Source organism: Miniopterus schreibersii (assembly GCF_964146895.1).
Source record: "Miniopterus schreibersii genome assembly, chromosome: 2".
NCBI classification, from domain to species: domain Eukaryota; kingdom Metazoa; phylum Chordata; class Mammalia; order Chiroptera; family Miniopteridae; genus Miniopterus; species Miniopterus schreibersii.
In genome coordinates, this window is record NC_138102.1 from 153,797,654 (window position 1) to 153,821,149 (window position 23,496).

Consider the following 23,496-nt stretch of genomic DNA (forward strand, 5'->3'; position numbering starts at 1 on the left):
TGCCTGCATGGCACCTTGCACCTGTGAAACATTCAGTAAGTAAGTAGTAGGGGTGATTTTAATCAGCCATGACTTAGTATCCATCGTTAGAGTACTTCCTTCCTTTGTGTGAACTGTGTCACCGCATTGGCACCAACAAGGGGAAATCAACCCCTGCAAACTTCAGTCTGAAACCACAGTCTAACTGAAGAGATATTCACAAACTAGTTGCTTAAAAAGTGGCATAAACAGGGAAGGCTCTCTTTAAACAAGACACAAAAATTTCAATACAAAGAGAAAACGTTTGGCAAATTCACCAACATTAATAGTAAGAATCTCTGTTCTTCAAGACATACCAAAAAGAAAGTAAAAAGACAAGTCACAAAACGAGGCCCTATATCATATCAACCCAACCATGTGCATCACGGTTAGTATATGGGACACTGAGCAAAGGCCAGTAAACCGTTTTACAAAAAACGGCAGCTGGTCGTGCTTTGACTCAGGAGAGGCAGGTTTTCCGTTTTCTCTTCTTTTTGCTGCCTCTCTAACGTCTTTCTGCGTCTTGGTTCATGCACAATTGGCTCCTCATCATTCAAGCACCCTAACGCTTGTCCAAAGTCACGCAGTCAGAGCACAGCTCTTTCGTAGCCTCTGCCCGCATCCCACCCCCTAAGGCATGGCTTAGGGCCGTCTGGGGCTCCTTCCACCCTCCTCTCAGTCCCTCCCTCTGCTGGGCCTCCACCCAGGGCCACTCTGAGACGACCCCTTCCCTCCTCCCCCTGCAGGGCCAACCTGGTGTCTAATGTCCAGGGGTCTCAGGTGGTGGATGGTGAGCACCAACATTACACTCAGAGGGAGATGAAATGAGACCCCCTGATGCCAAGGGCTGGGCTGAGGAGGGAGGGTGCTGGGAGAGAAAGGTAGTTCCCATTCAGGAACTTTGATGTTAAGTTTCCCTTTGGAGCAAAACCCCATACCTGTCTAGATGAAAGCACTGGAAATAAGCAAAATGGCAGTGGGAGCCAGCGCTGAAAACACAACTGCACCCTAACAGGCTAATCACCTATTCAGGTCTCCATGCCTGCTACACCCACAACGTCAGGATGGGAAAGGGGCCTAAGTGAATGTACTATGTGATGCCTAATTGCTCTTGCCTAATTAAACTGGGTGTAATGGATTTTGAACAATCTAAATAGCCTTAATAATAAGGGAAAAACTTCTAGGACATCTTATTATGTGTCAAGCACTGTCCTTTGCATGTGACATATATGAACTCACTCATTTCTCAGTATAACCCCTTAGAAAGTATCAGACAATAGTGTGGAGAAGGCGGGGTTGGGGGGAATGCGGGGTGGAGGGGATCAATGGGGGGAGGAAATAGGGGAGACATCTGTAATACTTTCTACAATAAAGATAATTTTTTTTAAAAAAAAACAAAGTGTCTATTGCTAGGTTAAAACATGTAAGACTGCCAATATCCAACCATTTTTGACCTGCAAATGGCAACTGTGCATGGTTCAGCCTGCATTTTGTCTTCATTTTACAAAAGAAAACTAGCTAGGCCCAGAGCACTTCAGTAACTTGCTTCCGTTTCTATGGTTGTTATTAACTTCTGAAATCTATCACCTCTTGACCACACTGAATTAAAAGGACAGAAATGGTTTTTTCCAATTTAAAAATTCTGTCCACGAATCTGTGCCCTTCCCAGGCTCCACACGCACCACTCTCTTCTTGACTTGCCTGTTTCTTTTGAAATGATACCACTGCTCACCCAGTCACTCAGCTGGAAATCTCAGAAACAAATCTGATTTCTCTTATTATTTCTCTATGACCAGAATCCAGGTGCTATTTATTAAGTCCATCTCAGCAGGAGCTGCAGAATCATAAGGCGTGAGAGCTGAAAGGGGTTTGAGAGAGAACTGGTCATTTTTCTAATGCAGATCATCACTGAGCGAGCCGGTAGCAGAGTCAGGGCAAGAGCCTGTACTCCTGGGCTCTGGTCTGCTCTTCCCTCCCTGCCTCTGCTTCTCTGGAGCTTCGGGACCAAACCCTTCCATGTGACAATAGCTCAAACTCTATGATATTTACTATTCTAGGCTCCATTTTACAAATAGGAACCTGAAGCACAGAGAATTTAAAGACATTCGCCTAGGGTCAGACAGCTTGTAGGCTGGTTCCCAAAACCATGCTCTAGACCCCAGCCATATACCCTTTGTTTCAATGGGCAAAGCTCAGACTTGATGCCTTTCCAGTTCCCAGTTCTCCCCCAACCCTGGGAGGAGTTGAAACTCTGACCCAACAGACTCTCAGAGCCCCAGTTGAATATCACATTGTGTGTAAATGACTATTTATTTGTCTGCTCTCTCCACTGCAATGCGAACACCTTAAGGGAAGTGACTGTTGTACCATTCTTAATAGTCACAGGATTTGACATAGTGCCTGACAGTAATCACTGAATAAATATTTGTTGGGTGACTATCTAACCAACCCTCCTGCCTTCAATTTCTCTTTATTCCAGCCATCTTCCATCTTGAAGTGAGTTGGGGAAACTAGGGAGACATTTAGTTGCAAGTGCAATGGAGAAAGGTAAGCCCTTCATTTATCTTCCTTATCTACCTTGCTGATCAGTCACAAGTCAACTCGTGACTGCACTTACATTAATTTAAGTCATTTAAACACTTTGTTGACCAAAGGAGCTGACCGCACGGGCGAGTTCGGATTAAAACGGCCGTTCAGCCAGGTGTTTAATAACCAAAGATGGGCCTTTACATCGCTGTTCCCTAAATGGTTGGTCATGAACTTACCCCACTATCGACACAGTAATGTTTTTCATCCACAGTCACTATCTCTCAAATTGTTTTAAATTTTATACTTGGACTTTTGAGTGTAAAATAAACTAATTTATTTTATTTTACTTAACCCATTAGACCAGAAATGAGATCCCTACAAGCAGGTCAAATAAGAACTTTGATCTTAACCCTGAGGGTCCTAGAGTATTCAGAGTCACAGTGGGCTTCAGAGGTCATTACAGTGAGAGAGATTTTAAGATGACTCTTAAATTCGTTAGTCCTGAGGTAAGTGTTCAGACTGCTACTGTGTTCCATGGTTTGAAATCACAGGCAGTATTATAATAAGTAGTGCTGAGTCTATTAAATTTCCAAATGGAAAGATGCATTTTTATTTCTCACATCATCTAAAAAAATTGGTTCCAGATGGATAGATCTTAGTATGAAAGGCAAAACAATTAACTTTTTAGAAGAGAACATCTTTCTGATCTAAGAGTAGGCAAAAAAAGCACTAACTACAGAAGAATCATAGTAACAAATTGGACTCTATTAAAATTAAGAGCTTGTGTTCATTAAAAGAAAAACTTAAGGGACTGAAAAGGACAGGCACACTTGGGAGAAGACATCCAAAATACATACATCCAACAAAGGAACTGTATCTAGAATATATAACGCACACACACACATCATTATGAAAAAGACAACAAACATAAATAGTTGGGTACTGCTTGAGAGAAGACATCCAAATGGCCAAAGAAAGAAAAGGTGCTCAATCTTGTCAATCATCAAAGAAATATAAACAAGACCACGATGCCACACAAAATGACTAAAATAGGAAAGAAAACAAGAAGTGCTGGTAAGGATCTGAAACCGGGGATCTCTTAACTACTGTTTCTGGGAGTATAAATTGTACAACCACTTTGGAAAACTGCAGATTTCATTAAAGCTCTCTATAGAAAGCAATTCCGCCCTGGCTGGTGTGGCTCAGTGGTAAAGCTTTGGCCTGCGCCTGAAGGGGGTCATGGGTTCGATTCCTGGTCAAGGGCACGTACCTGGGTTGCAGGTTCGGTCCCCAGCCCTGGGCCCCGGGGTCGGTGTGCATGCAGGAGGCAGCCATTGATGTGTCTCTCTCACATTGATGTTTTCTCTCTCTCTCTCTCCCTCCCCCAGCCCCTCCCTTATTCTCTCTAAATATCAATGGAAAAACTATCCTCGGGTGAGGGTTAACAACAACAAAAAAGCAATTCCATGCCTAGGTACACCCCATAAAATGTATACATATGTTTAACAAAAGACGTGCATTAGAATGTTCCCAGCAGCGCTGTTCCTAAGAATCCCATAGTGGAAACTACACAGTTGTTTATCAACAAGAGAACAGAGGGAGTAAATGTGGCATATTCACAGTATGGATACTGTACAGCAGTAAGAATGAGTCATCTACAAATTTACAAAGTTTGGGTGAATCTCACCAACATAACGTTGAGTAAAGAAGCTAGACAGCAAAGAAAGCATACTATATGATTTCCCTTAAATAAACTCTAAAAACTGGCAAAGCTAATCTGTGTTTGAATCAAGCTAGTTTATATGACTTAGAAGTCAGAATAGTGGTTACTTTGGAGGGGAGGATAGGCAGTAACTGAATAAGAGCATGATGGAGGCTTATGGAATAGCCAAAATGTTTTTTGTTTTTAAATCTGGAACCTGGAATCTGAGAGATGCTTGAACGTGTTCAACTTACGGCATTTACAATCTACTCATTTCCTACATATAAGTCATACCTCATAAAAATAATAAAAGTCACATGGAGAAAAACTCTTGATGAAGGCAACAGTCATTACTTAGGTATGAATTCATACCTACAATGCATATAAGGTTGTTTTTTGTTTTTCAGGTTTTGTGCGGGTTTTTTGTTATTGTTTTTTTAACATAAAAATACTTAATAGATATAGTTTCATCGCCATATTCCACTGTGGTAAGGAGGAAGTATTAGGTCAGGTATTACTTTCCTGGGTGTTAGGGGTTAAATTGTGCCCCCGCCCCAAACTCATATATTGAAGGCCTAAGCCACAGTATCTCGGAATGTGACATTATTTGGAAATAAGTTGTTGTAGATGTAACTAGTTAAGATGAGGTCATACTAGATTAGGGTGGGCCCCTAATCTAAAATGACCAGTGTCCTTATCAAAGAGGAAATTTGGACACAGACATAGACATGTGTAGAGGGAAGATGTTGTAAAGACACAGGTGAAGATGGCCATCTACAAGGCAAGAGAATAGGCCTGGAACAGGTCCTTCCCTCAAAACCCTCAGGAAGAACCAACCCTGCTGATGCAACGATTTTGAACTTCAAGTCTCCAGGTTTGAGAGACAATAGACTTTTGTTATTTAAACCACTCAGTTTGAAGTACTTTGTTACAGCAGCCCCAGCAAACTAATACATTGGGAAACCCAAAAGGTTAATTAAGTATCTTGCCTATGGACACCCAACCAGGTAGCAGGAAGGGAAGGTGATATTAAAGGCTCCTGTGCACTAGGGACCCAGCACACGCACACACCTCAGCTAGCATCTCACACGCTTGGCAAGGCTGCTCTAAGGAACGGGAGCAATGGAAGGTGTTATGCAGGGGAACGGCACGATTCTTTTCCTGTTTTGGAGCAATGTTGTGCTCTGAATCATGTGACACACTGAAGATGGAACACGAAAACCTAAGCCTCCCAAAGAGTTCTCTGTGAAGAATCTTTAGAAGGGACCACTCCTGACCTGGCAGTGGCCGACTTCTGGAGCATTTCAAAGAGAAACAATGAATAACTTGACTGTTTCCAAAGGTTCCCATCTTGCTTCCATCATGACCTCTTTGAGAATCTGCTGAAAGCTATAAATCATCTCATCAGACAAATGTCATCCGGATGTAAGAGTCTAGGTAAGGATTTTTAAGGCAGAGGATTGGTTTTTTTGCTGTCTCTTCCAGAAATAAAGATGAATGGCTAAAGAAAACAGTGTTTCCACGCGTCATCTCAGAGGAAGACAACTAACTACTGGCTCTATGTCAAGACTCAAAAGTATTCTGGAAACTTTGTAACTTTCCCACATCAGTTGATTTTGCTCTTCCCCTGTATCTTTTCCCCACCGTAATTAGTTAAAACAAAAGGAGATTGTGGGTCTATCTTTAGGGGCAGAAAGAAAAGGGGAAGCCCGAGGATGGGACCCACTCCATGGCCAGGTCTGGGGAGAGAGTGAGAAACGAAGAGGAGAGGAGCACAGGCTAACGAATCCTGAGGACTTGTGAACAAAGAAGGACATTGTCTCCTTGGGGAGAATTTTCATTCTCTTCCCTGTGGACTTTTAATATTTTACTTGAACTCCATTTCCCATCATATCCTTATTGCTCAGAGCCATGGAAGGCTAAACCATTGACTGGAGCTAGTTAGGAGGGAGAAGGAAGGGACATAAAAACATCTGGGTATTTTATATTTTTACACTGAGGATGTTTAAAATATGTCACAAACTTCCAAGTTGTAACTGGTAAACATTGCTCAAACTGTAGGCGGCAGTAAAGCTTAGGGGGAGGTACTTGAACTCGTTCACCATTATATTTGCAGCGCTAAACAGTCTGTCTGGCGCATGGTAGACACTCAGTGAATGAATGAATGAGTGAATGAAGAATGAATGAATCAAATGGTCATAGGATTTGCAGTAATAAGACTTGGATATTAGTCTACTCATCCATTAAGTATATGTGTGTGTGACAAGTTACTTTATGTCTGCGTGACTGGCTTTTCCTTTTTTATAAAATGAGGGAACTGGACCCAATATAAATAAGGTATTACATATACTCATATTCTCAGTGTAGAATATGAGTATATGATATGTAGTTAAGGCAAAGCTATTTGTAGTCACCACTATGTACAGTAGATGAGATGGTGTGATATGTGCCAACATATAGTTGGCCAGGAGTTCAGGAAAGTCTAACTCAGGCAAGCGGCACTGTTCTAAAAGAAACTGAACCCTAATTTACCTACAGTGCAATCCTGTGATCAGCGTGCACCCCGCGGCAATCTGCATAACCATTGCTTCCGGCAGGGCTAGATCGAAATAATTGGAAGAAAGGAAGAGGCGATGTCTCAGCTCTACAAAAGTGAAAGTTCTGACAAGTACAAGATACTGAGAAAGAAGGAAACTGCTCTTTTGGATGAGAGAAATGAACTCTCTCAAACCATCAAGGATTCCTGCAGCTTTGACAGTAGTTTTGTAAATGGCTTTTAATATTCTTAAAGCCTTTTGGCAAGAGAACAGGTGTCCAGCTCTTAGACTATACACTTATCTTGAGGGCAGTTCTGTCCGGAAGGTTTTGTATAAACAATACACAATAGGGATGAGATTCAGTTCACAATGAGATAACACAGCGTAATAGGAACCAAAACCAAAGCAAACACACACAAACGCAGACTGACATAAAGTTGATTTCATTAATATTTATCAGGGTATCTTATTTACATTTATATTTCAAGTGGAATTAAGGGGGCAGTTTCTCTTAAGTTTTAGCTAAGTGGCTCTATTTTTAGTAAACGAATACTGTCCATCTTTAAGATGCTTTTATAACTAGATAAAACTATGCTGCTACTACCCACACATCTTACGGTATTAAATGTCCTTTCTTCAAAGTAATAAGGGAAAGCCTTAAATAAATGCACTCACTGAATTGTTACCCACAGCTGGGCAGATTCCTCCACTTTCCTGACAACATTGGGCACTGGTAGATCTGACGCTGCTTGGAGTACTTGGGTGGTTTCAAATATGTCAGGACCAGACACATACTTGAATGGCCTTCCTAATCTCCACCTATCCTGTCCTCAAGACTACCTGGGGTTTGTGCTGGGTTTTTGTGGAATGCGTCCTCTCACTGACCTGTGATAAATAAAGCACTATTCTTCTAAAATGTGGAGCATTTTCACAATGACTTTTTCTCACTTCGTGACTGAAGAAATATTATTCTTGCCCCCCGCGGCCATCCTATTATTCACCAGCGGATGTGACTGACCCAAGGGCTCCTCAGCTGCAGTGGAAGAATGGAAAACTGTGTAGGACAGGCCGCGCTTCTGCCTTTTCTACACAGATTCACAGGCAAGAGCCTTTGCTTCCCTTCCGTCCCCTCTAATCTGTGTCTCATGCTGTGGGGCCGTCTCTGGAAGAGCCTGGGGACGTTAAAATGCCTTAGACACAAGATAATAGTGCGTCCAAAAGCCTTAGGGGACGCACACTGTCAACTGCAGCTTGCCAATACTTTTGCTGGACTGCAAGGGTCAAGACAAGATTATCTAAGACTTTTCAAATAAAGCTTGACTAAAACAATAAATAAATGCTATTCTTAGTGTTTGGTAACGATACCATTGTAATTTAACCCAGTTATTAATTAACAGGAAAGGAGCAAAGGGAAGCCCAAGTATTGCAGGCATTCATTCGTGCAGCTTTGCCACGAAGCTGCAGTTTAGACACTTGTCCAGTGAAGTCCGGGTGAGACAGGGAAGACACTTGCCTGCCAGTCACACCTGGGAACAGGTCACTGGCCAGAGTAGGCTTGTCTGCTGCAAGAAGAGGGGCCGGGAAGATTTGAGATACCTAATCTCCTAAACAAAGGAGTTAGCTACCTTGCTCGCTGGTGGTCGTGGGACCCTTGTGGCAGGGGGTGCGCTCTCTTGGCTCCCCTGCATTCGCCCACATGGCTCACTGCCACATGGACCCCACCCAATGCACTGAGGGACTGTGGCTAGCCTGATGCTATGCGGGACGCAGCTCCACCATGGAACGGAAACTTTGGACACTGGCATTGCTTCTGGCCCTGCGGAATCCCCAGCTGCACCTCTTCCAGGACTGCTTTAAGGGAAACGGGACTTTGCAAACCCAGGATGTAACTCCACACAAATAAAGCTTTCTACCACATCTCATCCTCCTGTGGGGGCCTCCAGGAATGCTTATTCCAGTGGTGTCCCAAGCACCCCACTCCCACTAGCAACAGAGAAAGACCATCCAAGCATTTCTCTGATAACAGTAACTATAGTAATTTTTTCATTGTCTACTTAATCACATTGTTGACTACACAATATTCTTTGCTTTGATACAGGTGTTGAATTAAAAAACAACAAAAAAAAACACCCCTATTGAGTGATCTCACCTGAAACCCACTCTTTTTTTAAAGATATGTCTCTCAGTTAGTCATGGAAAATTCCAAAGATGAATGTGGCTGGCGAGGAGCCTCGTATTTCATACTGTTTGGTTCCCACAAATACCCTGATCTGGAAAGATTTCGTGATAGCAGTGACAGAGCTAAGCACCAAGCCTCAAGTATGCTATCTTCTGGCTCCAAGGCCCATGGGAGTACCTGGACCAGTTGTTCCCACAGTTTGTACCTGAGCTATGCTGGTTGTTTCTGAAGCATCTGGAGATTTTCATGCCAAAAATCCTGATTCAATAGGTGTGGGGTGGGGACAATAAAATGTGCATTTCTGTCACGCCAACATTAAGACTGTCACTCTTAAACCATCACTGTTCATAAAAGGGTGCATTAATAAAAAGTAGTTTAGCCTCATTATTGAAATAAGAATTGAAGGTGACTATGCACAAGATCTCAGAGGTAGCAGATCTCAGCAACTAAGCAATATTAGGGTTAATTACCCCATATACATTTTGGGGCTCTGATTTTGTTTATCTGAGTGCCTATCCTTTACATATAAGGTCAAATATTTTAATAACTCTCAAAAGTTATTTACTTCAAGGCTATCTTTTGCTCCTCACAACAGCATGTAACATTAGCTACACTAGTTATCAGCAATAGCACTTTTGCGACTCCAATGCCAATAGCGTTTGAGGTTCTTCTAGGAAGTCAATTTACCTATTTGTATGTCCACACCTGCTATAGACTGAATGTTTGAGTCCCCTAGAATTCACATGTTGATATCTAGTCCTTAGTGTAACGGTGTTTGGGGGTGCAGCCTCCGGGAGGTGATTGAGCATGAGGTTATTTAATCCACAATGGGATTAAGTAACCTTTCAAAGGAGACTCCAGAGAACTCCCTTGCCCCTTCCAACATGTAAGCTTACAATGAAAAGTCATCTATGAATCTAGAAGTGGGCTCTCCCAGCCTCTAAAACCGTTAGAAATAAATTTCTGTTGTTTATAAGCCATCCAGGCTATGTATTTTGTTATAGCGGCATAAGCTAATTAAGGCTACCCCCTAATATGTTAAACAAACACAAAACAAATCTATTAAAATTATCTATGGCTTGTGAGTTTAACAGCCCAGAGCAGGGGTCGACAAAACATTTTCTATAAAAGGCCAGATGGTGCATATATGAGTGTTTGCAGGTCACAATTCACTAAGTGGGGCACTGAAGCAGCCATAGACGATATGATGAATGGATGCATGATACAGGCTTCTTTCCAATTCAACTTTATTTGTGGGCACTGAAATTTGCATTTCACATATCATGCGCCACAGACATATTCTTCTTCGTTTATTTTTTGGAACCATTTAAAAAAAATACAAAAACCATTCTTAGTTCAAGTGTTAATACAAAAACAGGATGGAGCCAAATTTGGCCTTCAGGCCATAGTTTGCTTATCCCTGGGCTAGAGCACCAAGCGGGTGAAGCCAGGGGCAAGTTCACAGCAGGGTGAACCTGTTTCTTCTGTCCCACCCTGCTGCATTGTTCTTTGGTCACAGATCACATTCTTGCCTCCACCCCACCACCGTGCAAATGCACTGGTGACCAGGAAAGAATAGACCTACGGGATTCATTGCAAAAGGAAAGCTTTTTTTCCTTTTCACGTAACTGTTATTAATATTCCAAGAATGATCCACAGACTATATTTTGGGAAACACTGATATAAACAAGAGGGGTAGAATTCAAAGGCTTATGCAGGGGAGTGTGTTATGCTTTAGAACAACCACTTTGCTGAGGATCAGGCCTTTCCCTCCTAGTTAATGCCCTATGTATTCACACTGTGTGGCTCTGCAGGAGATATATTGCAAACACCAAATAGGCCCCATGAAGACCCCCACTGTTTATGCTTCAGGTTCCTCACATGTAAATCTAGGCTTGACAGAATGTACCTCAGAGAGGTCCTGTATAGCCCTGCCGGGAAGTAGAAATAAAAAAAACCAAAATGTTTTTAATCAAACTGCAGATCTTGCTTGTGAATATCTCTCTATCTCTTACCCATATGGCAGAATTGTTTTCATCATCAACTTAAAGCTTATTATCAGAGTCAATTCCAGTCTCCTGCTTTCTTCCAACTAAGTAGCATGAAAGAACGAGAGAAGCTGATGGTTAATAGAGAGCTATGGATGTTAAAAGGTTTAATCTATTAATACAAGGGCAGCATTTCCCAAAGCTTGTTATGCTGAATGCTGACTGTTAGATGTTCTGCCAAAAAAGCATTTCAAGGTCAAATAAGTTTAGGAAATGTGGCATAAAACACCTCTTTTGCAATGATTCTTAGTGTGCATGAGTATATTAAAGGCTCTGAAGACTAATGCAATAAAACTGCTTAACTGGGTTAAATCAAGTGTTTCTCAAGCTTATATGATCAGGAAAGCTTTTTTTCCTTTTCACGTAACTGTTATTAATATTCCAAGAATGATCCACAGACTATATTTTGGGAAACACTGATATAAACAAGAGGGGTAGAATTCAAAGGCTTATGCAGGGGAGTGTGTTATGCTTTAGAACAACCACTATGCTGAGGATCAGGCCTTTCCCTCCTAGTTAATGCCATTTTAGGAAATTACCCTGTATTCTATCCATGTGCTCAAGCCAGAGAAACAGGAGCCATATTTGTTGTGTGGTAACCTTTAAACGATTATAAAATGCATGCGTGGTTTAAAAATAATCCCCAAAGTACAAGTGATAGTATGAAAGGCAGAAGCCTCCCCCCTCCCCTCTCTGTCACCTCTACCCAACAACCTGGCCTACTTTCTAGAGGTACTAAGTAGGGTTAGCGGTTTTCATTTCATTTTTCAGTTCTTCGTATGCAACTCTAAATCATATGCACTTGAGCCTGTTATTTTCGATTATAAACATTCTGCAGTGTCTATTGAAGGACTTCATCCTCACACTTCTTTCTGCCTCGCTCACTTCTCCCATTCTCTCCATCACCAAGTTCTATCAATTTTACTTTCCAGATGCATCTCTTCTGTACTCTTCTCTCCGTCTGCCCCAGCACTACTGTCACAGGCGCTCTGTCCTAATTGGCTTCCTACTTCTGATCCTTTGCCACCCTAGTCCATTCTTAGTCATAAAGCTCTTAAAATACAAATTAGACAGTCTCTGGCTTCAAAGTCTTCAAAGGCTCCCCACTAAAATAAAATTCAAAACCTTCATCAAGCTCTGTGGAGTTTTGCGTGACCAGGCTCCTACCTACCTCCCCATCCTCATATCCAGACTCTCAGTAAAACCTTCACCAAACTCCAACCGCATGTGCCTTCTGTCTCTTGAATACTTTCAGCCTTTTTGTCACTTTAAAGCCATCTCATTCACTATTTCCTTTGCCCAGATTGATCCTCTCCACATTTTTTGCAAAGTTAACCCATATGCTTCTTTCAAATTTCAACAATTTGTTATTATATGTTTATTTTTTAAATGTCTCTAAGTTCCAAAAGAATGGGGAGTGTATCTACATTTTTTTTTTTAACATTAAATGCTGTAACATTGGCACTGCGTCCGGTCACAGAATGGGCTTCATGATTATTTATTATATGAATGAATTTAGCCAGTGGAAAGTCCTCTAACGGTTTTATTTCCTGCCTTGTCTTAAGATGCAATTTATTCCCAGCCAGATTTTTGTTTTCTGCACACTTATCACCCAGAAGACACAGTCTTTCATCTCTATGAGGATCAGAACCTGAAGGGACAGCTCACATGTAAGTCTCCCTTTACGCTTCACTAACCATCTCCGTTTATAGTATTCTCTTTTGGGGAATGCTTTGCACTTATTTTCTGTACCATTCGTTTCATGCCGAATCTTATAACGCCTTGTAACAACTTATCTGCTATTATTAATTAACACCTTATACTGACATATTTTGTCTTGCCAATGATGCCATAAGTCTCTCAAGGACAGGGCTTGGTACTTCATACCCTGACGTACACAGCATGGCCCTGAACAGGGCAGTGGCATGAAAGAAGGCGTTTCCATCCGCTCTCCCCCCGTTAGGGACCCCATTAGAAGACTTTGTTGTGGGAGTTTAACCTATTTCCTTTCACTTTCTTTTCTTCCTCAGCCCTTCTGAGTACGTTGCTATTATGCTGGTATAAAGATAAGTTCTGAGGTCAGAGAGAGTAATTAAGAGAGGAGTGTGCAGACAGAGGACTTGCCCAGTTTCTCAGTTCCTTCCCCGGTGTTACAGGAGGTAAAGAAAACTTGATAAGGGAATGGGTGTGTTTTACACTCCTAGGCGTCTCCTAGGATGTATAAAAGAGTGACTTCTTCGAGATTTTGAAAATATGGATTTTTAAAACTTAAATGGAACTCCTCTAAGAGGATTACATCCTCAGAAAAAATCCAACCAGTGCCTCAGTTTCTCTTTGTTCAATATTTGGATGAATCAGACCCAAGTGTCAACTTAATTCAGAAAGCGTCTTTGGGACCCAAGAAGTTATTCTGTTCTTCACATTTCCACTTCTAACCTTGTCTAACCACATCTTAAATAGTGATATTTAAGGAATATTTTAAAAAACTGAACACCTTAGCTACTTTTCTCCCCACCAAAATATAAGGGCTATAAAGGACCTACAATCCTTTTATTGTACTAAGCCAGCCTTCCTCTACATACTTCTGAAAAGTGGAGCAGAGAAGGAAAGCCGGTAACAATACTATCTTTGTCAGCCTAGAACTGTTCAAGGTCAGTAGGCATTTTCACAATTACTTCCTCGTCTTACCTCATGTGTCTTCACAACAACCTTTAGAGATAAACAGAGTGGGAGATATTGTCTGTTGCCTTTATTTTGTCAATGAGGAAACTGGGCACAGAGGGCTTATTGACATACGTTTGCAGCAGCTAACCCGTCTTCAGCTAACCCCTGAAACCTAGACTTGCTAGGAGACAATGCTGTTCAGAATAGGGTTGTTAACCTGGGGTCAGGGCTGGCTCCAGAATTTTCTGGGTCTAGTGTACAAGGAACATTTGGAGCTCCTTGTTTGAGAGTTTCTAAGACAGCTGAAAGTGACAGCAGGACATCAAGCTAAGCATGGGGGTCCTTCCAAGTACAGGGCCTGTGTGACAGCACAGCTGGGCTTCCACGAAGCTGGGCCTGCCTGTGGTCTCTGGATGGCTCACATCTGCGTGGTTGGGTATCAAGGAGAGTGTGATCTCCTGAAACTGTAGGCAGGATTTTGTGTTAATGTGCCTATGATTGTTTCTTATATTCCATAGCTTTTGTCAGATTTCTAAAGTGGTCTGTTAACACAATAAAGTGTTAAGAAGGCACCTTTGAGAGTAGTCAATGCTCTCGTGGAGCCCGGAATGTCATAATACAAGGGCAGGGACCAGCATGCTGGTGGGCACTGTGCATGGTCCTGCAGGAGGCTGTTTGTGAGTGAGTTTTCATGAACTCATGAACACAAAAACAAAAAGTCGTTAGGGCTGCCCAGCTGTTTCCAGAAAGACACGCGCTCAAGAATGCATCTTCGAAAGACAGGAAAGCAAATGGGGAGCTAGCTATTCAAGAGGGCCACATTCCTTACAAACCCGGAGGTAAGACCTAAAAATGAGCTATTTTATTTATTTTTCACCCCTTTAAAGGAAGGTTCTCCCTCTTCTTCTGTAATTAGATGTCACATTCCCTCCTTCAAAGAAAGGAGAAAAGCATCACTGGAGGTTTTGCCAACTCATGGTAATTTATATCAGAGTTACAGATAATTGCAACCCGGTGTTAGGAACTGGAGTAAGGCAGGATTTTGTTAATAGAGCAGGTGCAGAAGATGCCCTCAGAAAAAGGAAAAGAGTTCTCAGGAGACCCCCCTGCCGGCGGCGGTCATCTCTTCCGAGTGTGACATACAAATTCCCTAAACTGGATTCTGCTGAACAGCCTGCTCCTGCAGTCTGAGTGGCTGCCTTAAAACTGGATTCAGTTCCTTTGCACCTTTAGACTAAACACTCTCTTCGTCCAGATCTCCAGCTCACAGAAAGGGGGATACGGAGAGATGGGTGACTGAACCCAAGGAGTCACCCTCAAATTTCCCTTTGCGCAGTGTCACACCTCTCCAGGCGCAGCCTCCCACCAGCAGAAAGGCACGGCTCACCCGTGTCCCGGCCACTCCGCTGTGCCCACTCCCTGTTCTTGCCGGTGGCACAGCGGGCACTCTGTGGGGCACAGCGAGCCTACCCGCCGCCCAAGCTCTGGGGTGCCGCTCACACCAGGTAACTCATCCATCGGGGTGAGTTTCACGATTCTGCACATCCCGCAAGCCGGAGGCGCGGGAGGCTGCAGGTGGGCGCCTTCCTGTGGCCATTCGGGCTCTTACCGCCGCGGACCTGCCCGAGCGTAGTCTTCCCCGCTCCCCCGCCGGCCGCCTGCCCCGGCCGGAGCTTCTGGAACCGGCTCCCCGGCTCTCCCCGGGATGCCCGGGCTCCAGGGAGACGCCGAAACTTTAAACCCGGACAGACCCCGCCCTGGCGCCCCGGCCCGTTCAGTCCCGGGCTGGGTCCCCGCCAGGCCCCCCGGAATGGGACGGTCCGGAGGCGCGCGCGCTGGGTGGGTCTAGGCGCGTGTGAGGCCGCGACCCCCGGTGGCGAAGTGGGCAGCGGGCAGGGCGGGCGCCCCGCCGCACGTGGCCCGGAGCGGGCGAGCTCTCTCTAGGAACAGCCCCGGGTCCGAGGAGACCTGGGCGAGGCCCGGCGGGCGCCTCTCGCTGCCCCAGCGCAGCACCCCGCGGCCACCCTGGCGGGCCACGGTTCCCGTCCCTGGCGCCCCACCTTGGCGGGCTGGGCGGGCGCCCCACACGCCCTGACCGCCGGCGGACGGCTGGGTGCTGCGGGGCGGCTCGGGCGGGCACAGCCTCCCGCAGCGCTGCGGGGCGCCCGCAGGTCCTACGCCCACCCCACGGGCCTGGGCGCCGCGGGACCCGCCCCTGCCCCCCGCCCGCCCGCTCTTTCCCTCCCGGGCGCGGGCCCCGGGGCACCTGCTCCTCCGGCTGGGCTGGGCTGGGCTCAGGTGGGGCTCCTCCGAGGCTCCGGGGAGTCCTGCAGCCGCGGGGAAACTGCTCGCGGCTCGCGCGCCCGAACGTGGCCCTCTATATATCCGGCCCGAGCCGGGTGTGGGGCGGGAGGAAACCACTCTCCCCCCGCCGCCCGCCGCCCGCCGCCTCCCAGTCGGTGCGCCGCCCGCGGCGGCCTCAGCCCCGCGGGAGGGCGAGGGGCCGGCGGGGCCCTGCGGGCGGCGGGGCGAGGCGGGCGGGCGGGGCGGCCGCGCGGTCCATTCATTCAGCACCGCGCGGAGCCACTGTCACTCCAGGGCTCCCCCCACCCGGTGTTCAATCAGCGGGTCTGGGGCGAGGGGCGCGAAAGGGGCCCCCCTCAGCCTGGAGAAGGAGAGCCCTTCCCGCGCCTCCAGGGAAAGAGCCGAGGGGACCGAGGGCGGCTGCAGACGGGCAGACAAAGGGGCAGAGGTCCTGGGTCGGGACGCTCGAGGACACGTCCCTCCCCACGCACCCGGCAGCACAGGCAGCCCCCATCCGAGGCTACGCAGCTCGCCCCACCTGCACACCCCTGCGAGGGGCGCCCCCCACCCCTCGGCTCCAGACTCTGCGGAGGCGCCCGCAGCGCCCGCAGCGCCACGTCCTTTCCAGGCCCAGGTCTGCGGGGCGGGAATCTGCGCACGGGGCCGGGGCAGTGGGCAGGTGGACGTGCGACTGGAGAGGATGGGATGCGGGCTAGCTTGGCTCAGAAGCCCTTCTCTAGGTTTTTTGTTAAAACAGACGTTTGGTTTCTTAGCCTGATAGCTTTGGGGGTAGGGGTGGGGGTGGGTTTGGTTATTGCCGTCAGGGTCAAGTTGTAGAAGGAAGGTGAGGCACGTGAGTGGCACTGTCACAGTTCTCAGTGAGGATGTGCTGAAGACCCGCAAACACCCAACCGAATCCCTTGGACAAGGTGGCAGGTGAATTCCCGCATAAATATGCCACGTTAAGAAAATCCAGAGAGGACTGTGGTTCTACAAGCTGCCTCCATTCCCCTCATTACTACAGCCCCCATCAAATAAAGACATAAAGTTCATGGAGGTTACAATTAATGAAATAATCCATTTCTTGCATTTAAAAATTACTCCCAATCTGAATTATCTTCTACTGGTTTCTCGTCAACTCAATGTGTGAAGGAAAGTGTAGCCTAAAGACACCCTGGCTAATTTCCTCTGGCGACTGCTGGAAAGCAGCAGAGAGAGGAAAAGTTAGGACCAAATAAATAAACTCTGTTACTCCTCTTCTCACTCAAGAATAAATCTGAATGTATCCTCAAAACGTGTATGACAGTACTTGAAAGATACTGTTAAATGTTGGTGAGAAAGTGTTGAAATCACTCATCACATAGCAGGTGGGAGGTAAATTGTTACAACTCTTTGGAGAGTGATTTAGCCACACATTTCCAAGGCATAAAATATTTAGTTACTCAATTTTTTTACTGTTTTGAACAGTAAAAGATTGGTAAAGGATTCCCATTTCTCAGAATACATCCAGAGCAAATAACCCACAGAAAGAGAAATGCCCTATGGACAAAGTTGCAGGTTTATTACAGCATTATTAATAAAAGAGAAAATAAAACACATTTCCAGTGGAATGTTGATAAGTAAAAATGCAACCTTATTATAAAATACAAAATCATAACTTGATGATCACCATTAAAAATGATATTTATGCATGGATAATGTATTCGTTTGCTAGGGCTGCCATATCTAAGTTCACAGGCTCCGTGGCTTAAACAACAGAAATTCATTGTCTCACAGTTCTGGAGGCTAGAAATCCAAGGTCGAATTGTCAGCCAGGATCGTTCCTTTGGGGGCTTTGAGAGAGGATCTGTTTCGTGCCTCCTTTCTGGGGGGTTTGCTTGTAATCACTGGCTTTTCTTGGCTTGGAGAAGTATAACCCTGGTCTTTGCCTTCACCTTCACAAGGTGTTCTCCCTGTGTGTCTGTGCTCAAACTTCATCCCTTTTTATAAAGACACCAGTCATATTGGATTAGGGCTTACCCTAATGACTTCATCCGAATTTATCACATTTGCCACATTCTATTTCCAAATAAGGTCACATTCCGCGGGTTACGACTTCAACATGTGAATTTGGTGGTGATGGGAGAGGGGAGCAAGGTAATAGGGAAAGGAGAGCCTCCAGGGTTTTGTCTCAAAACCACTATTGCTGATGGGCAATGTTGAGAAAAAGATTGTTACAGTAACTGACATCTTTCAAAGTCTCCTCTACCTCACTACTGCCCAATGATTTACCATTTTATTCAACCCCATAAAATAAATGTTTCTTTGTAAGTCTGCCTGGAAGATTTTTATATAACATACAAAATACTTACAAAATGTGCCAGACCTGATATAATATGTCAGATCATCGGAATGACATGTTAAAGTTGGAGCTTGTGAATAAATACAGTGTTCCAAAAGAATGCTATCATTCCACAATACTTACTTTTTCAACAAATACTGTTTCTGTTGACTGATAGTATTATGGAAACAGAGGTTTGATTTTTGACCTACAGTAGGTAGAATCATAAAAATACAGTGTCTGGAACTAGAAAGCTAGTTCTTTGGGCCTATGATCTTACTTTATAGTGGCGAAGACTGGACTTTGTGTCTTGTGTAAGGTCACTGTATTCATTTTCTATTGCTGCATAGCCAATTACCATAAACTTGGAGTTTTAATATTATCTCAAAGTTCTGTAAGTCAGTCATCTGGACACGGTGTAACAGAGTTCTTTGCTCAGGGTCTCACAAGGCTGAAATCACAATGTCAGTGGGGGCTCTGATCTCACCTGTTCCTGGGGGGCCTTTTCTGAGCTCCTCATTGGTTGTTGGCAGGATTTAGTCCCTTGCAGCTACAGGACCGAGAGCCTTGTTTTCATACCGCCTCTCGGTGAGGGTTTGCTTACAACTCTGAGGCCATCCTCGCTCTGGTCCTAACCATGTGCTCAATCATATAGCATGGTTGTTTGCTTCTTTAAAACCAGCAGAAGAAAATCTCTCTCTCTTCAAATTTCTGACCCTTTGTAAGGGCTGCAACCTGGGATAATCTCACTTTTGATTAACTGGAAATCTACTGACTTGGGGCCTTCGCTTTCATCACATAACACAATGGCAGGAGTGGAACCCATCCTAGGCACAGTCCCACCCCTTTGAGGGGATAGGATTATACAGAACAGGCACCCTATAGTGTGGGGACCTTGGGGCTGACTTAGAACCAGGCCTATCTTATCACTCACCTGGATGGTAGGTGGTAGCATCAGCAGGAGCAGAGTGTTGTTTCCTACTCTATTGAACAGTTTCTTTTGCCAAAGAAAAAATATTTTTCATTATCTGGCATTTTTACGAAGCAGATAGTTACGGATTTTTACAGTGTTTTTCCTTGACTCCTTCCCCCTACAGGTATATGGGTCTTTAAAAGTTATATAACTTCATTCAAAATTATAAAAGTGTAACAGGTGAAGACTAAACTTGTGTTTTCTGATGCTCAGCAGAGTGTATTCTGGGCTGATGGTTCCTTAAACCTTGTGTCATAAACATCAAGAGTCTTTTGCAAAAGCTATTGGGAATTCTTTGGAGAATCCTGTTTTGAGAATGCAATAGAGTTATAGCTGAATTAACTAAAGGCACATCCTCTTTATTGACTATTATGAAGACATTAAAAAGAATAAATTAAAGCTATTCCAGTTGAATTGCAGTAATTTCCAAGAGGTTTAGTTTGTGAAGAAAGTAACATGCTGCAAAACATGTCTAATATGATCTTATTTCTATTAATCTAATGTCAAATAACTTCAAATAAATACTTGTATATGTAGAGCTATAGGTCTATGAAGGCCATACTGGGCTATTACCATGTTACCATGACTGGTGAAAGAGAGGTCCAGGTACATGTGGGAGAAGTTAGAGGGAGGAGTACCAGGCAGAGATGGGACAAAGAAGGAAGACTAAAATATAAGTGAAGGTATTGTATGATCACACGCCCACATTTATTTAAATTATATTAAAACATTTGTAATTAAAAAAGAATACTATGGCCTGGCAGGCATGGCTCAGTGGTTGAGTGTTGATCTATGAACCAGGAGGTCAGGGTTTGATTCCTGATCAGAGCACATGACTGGGTTGTCGGCCTGATCCCCAGTAGGGGGCGTGCAGGGGACAACTGACCAATGCTTTTCTCTCATCATTGATGTTTCTCTCTCTCTTGCCCTCTCCCTTCCTCTCTCTGAAATAAAAAAAAATATATATATATATTTTAAAAAAAGAATGCTGTGAGTCACCACTTCCTCCTAACAAGTAAGAAGCTGAAAAAATTGAAAAATAAATGATCCTTCTTAATTTGTGAGAAAAGTAAATTCACAGGGAAAACTACTGCCACCAAAACTGGAGAAAGACACAAGTGGATACAGAAAATCAAAAGTGACAGGAACAGAACCCATGAGCAGACACCTCCAAAATTACTAGCATCCAGTTAGAAAAACTGATTGTACTTGACGAATTGCTGGAGGCTCAGTGTGAGCAACTCTGAGAGTTAAAAACTCTCCCAGTGGAACCCAGGAATGGGGCTGGAGGGCACACACTTTTGTGAGTTTTACTTCTGGGACCTCTACCAGGTCCTCACAGTGACCAGGGAAGAAAAATCCCCTGGGGCTTCCAGCAGGCGGAGGGGAAGAGGAACTTGAAAGAGGCCAGAGCATTCTGCTCTCCCTGACAAGGCTGCGTCAGGAGAAACTGTTCCAGCAGAGACTAACCTGCTGGAGTTTTATCAGAGCCTAATGTAACTCCAGGAAGGGAGAAACCCAACTCCAGCCCCCTCTAGCCATCCAATTCCACCCAAGGGGGGGGACCTGAAAAGCTCTGTGATGCTCATGACCCAGGGGTGCAAGCCCCCCAAAAGGCTAAGATGCTATCATAGGACTAAAATGCTTCTCTTCTCTTCACACCTTAACATTACATTGCTTAAATGCCTATTTACTGCAGTTTCTTCTACCCAGTACTCATGTCCACCTCATAAAAAATACAAATAAAAAAATACAAGGCATATACAAGGCTAAAAACACATTTCGAAGGCACTAAACAAGCATCAAAACCAGAGTCAGGTACGGAAGGAATGTTGGAATTATCAGACCAGGAATTTTTAAAAACTATGATTACAATGCTAAGGGCTTTAATAAATAAAGTAGACAACATGCAAGAACAGACTGATAACAGAAACAGAGATAAAAATTCTAAGAAAGAATAAAAAATAAATGCTAGAGATTAAAAAAAAAATCTGTGGCAGAAATGAAGAATGCCTTTGATGGGCTCATTAATAGACTGGACATGGCTGAGGAAGACTCTCTGAGCTGGAGGATATGACAATAGAAACTTCCAAAGCCGAAAAGCAAGGAGAAAAAAGATAGAAAAACCAGAACAGACTATCCAAGGGCTATAAAAAGGTGCAACTATAACACACTGATGAATGATATCAAAGAACTAAATAAATGAAGAGATACCTCATGATTAAGTTGACTCAATATTGTCAAGATGTCAGCTTTTTCTAGCCCCATCTGTAGGTACAATGCAATCTCAATCAAAATTCCAGCAAGGTATTTTGTGGATATCTACAAACTGATTCCAAAGAGTATATGGAGGGACAACAGACTCAGAATAGGAAGACTCAACACTGGAGGGTAACAAAGCTGGAGAACTGATGCTACCCAACTTTAAGAATTACTATGAAGCTATAGTAACCAAGATAGTGTAGTACTGGTGAAAGGAGAGATGGATGGATCAGTGGAACAGAATAGAGAGCCCAGAAACAGACCCACATAAATATAGTCAACTGATCTTTGTCAAAGGAGCAAAGACAATACATTGGAGCGAATAGTCTTTTTCAACAGATGGTGCCGGAACAACTGGATATAAAAATAAAAACAAGAATCTAGACACAGATCTTCAATTCTTCACACAAATTAACTCAAAATGGATCATAGACTAAATGTAAAACTCATAACTATGAAATAACCTAGAAGGTAAACAGGAGAAAACCTAGATGACCTTAGGCTTGGAAATTACTTTTTAGATACAACATAGACACAATTCATGAAAGAAATACTTGATAAGCTGTACTTCATTAAAACTAAAACTTCTGTTCTGCAAAAGACAATGTCAAGAGAATGAACAAACAAGCCACAGACTGGGAGGAGTCTTGGTAAAAGACATATCTGATAAAGGACTCATCCAGAATATACAAGGACTCTTCAAACTCAACCACAGGAAAACGAACTACCCAAGATCAAGATATGGGGTATAACATTAATGTAAGTTTTGCTCTTCTATTTGCTGTGATCATAGGCAGTGTAGTTTTCCTCTCTGGTTCACGATGGGCTTATTCTTGCAGATGTTTGATGGTTTGGGCGACAACGGTCCATCCCATGGCACCGATTCTGCTTAATAAGGGACCCATGGAGCACTCGCATTTCTTGGGCATGGGGCACAACTGGGATTAAGGAAGCCCACTCCTAATAACTTCCTATAACCTGCTGGAGTTTGAAAACAGGCTTGGGGAGGAATTGTGAAGGAAGCACAGCCCCCACCTGTTCAGGGTTGCAGCAGGGTACAATGAATATATTCTGATCTGGGCCTGAATTTCCCAGGCCTAGAATTCCAGCAGATGAGTGGATAGCAAGGTCAACCATTACCTTCTGCCCTCCATAATTTAGGTTAGGATGAAACTTAGGTTAGGAGAATTGCTGTTAAATGTATGCCCACATAATCTTTTACAGTCTTTCCTTAATAGCTTTTCTAAGTTTTCAACTGTTTGCTTAATAATTAACATGTTATGCTCCTCTGAATTTCAAATACTCACAGTCATGTTCTGTCTGGATAATTTCCTTCATCTACATACTTCTTTCCTATTACTAAGGCCATCCAACTGTAGCCTTTGGCACATCTAAGTCAAATCAAATCCCACTCCTATCTACATTCTTCCAATAAATCTTATCAAATTGTTTGCATGTGTGTGTGTGTTTGTTTTTTCAGAGGAAAGCTATGCAAAGTAAAAAAACGTTACTTGGGTTCTGTAAGATATTGAATATGAATCGGTTTGGGGTGAAAGTTTTGTCAATTTTGTTTTCAAAATTTCAGTCAGTCAGTTGTCACCATGATCAGGTGCTAGGTACTATGTCAGTTTCCCTCTATGAGAACTGCCCCTGAAGCATAAGGGTGACCCTCCATCAACCATCATTCATTCATTCATTCATTCATTCATTCATTCATTCATTCATTCATAGATATTCACAGGCTGTTTGCTATTTATCAGGCACTGTGCTAGTTTTGAAACCGAGACACAATATAATCAAAACCTCTCCCTTCTTATATAGTTAGAGAGAGTAGAAGACAGAGATCGAACAAACTCCAGAATAAACACCGGTTACAAATTGTGGAAAGTACTGTGAAGGCCCCGAATGGAATTCTATGAGAGTAACAGAGGAAACCTGTTCTAGATGTGCATGAAGCTCC

General features: G+C 43.9%; 1 protein-coding gene across 1 annotated transcript in view; it reads right to left on the reverse strand.

Annotated features, from left to right (window-relative positions):
• Positions 1-16,152, reverse strand: part of FAR2 (fatty acyl-CoA reductase 2) — a 108,225-nt gene extending 92,073 nt beyond the window's left edge. Inside the window, exon 1 of the mRNA XM_081128853.1 lies at positions 15,944-16,152. The gene's annotated coding sequence lies outside the window, so the exon portion shown is untranslated. The remainder of the gene's footprint in view (positions 1-15,943) is intronic.
• Between the last annotated feature and the right edge of the window lie 7,344 nt (positions 16,153-23,496).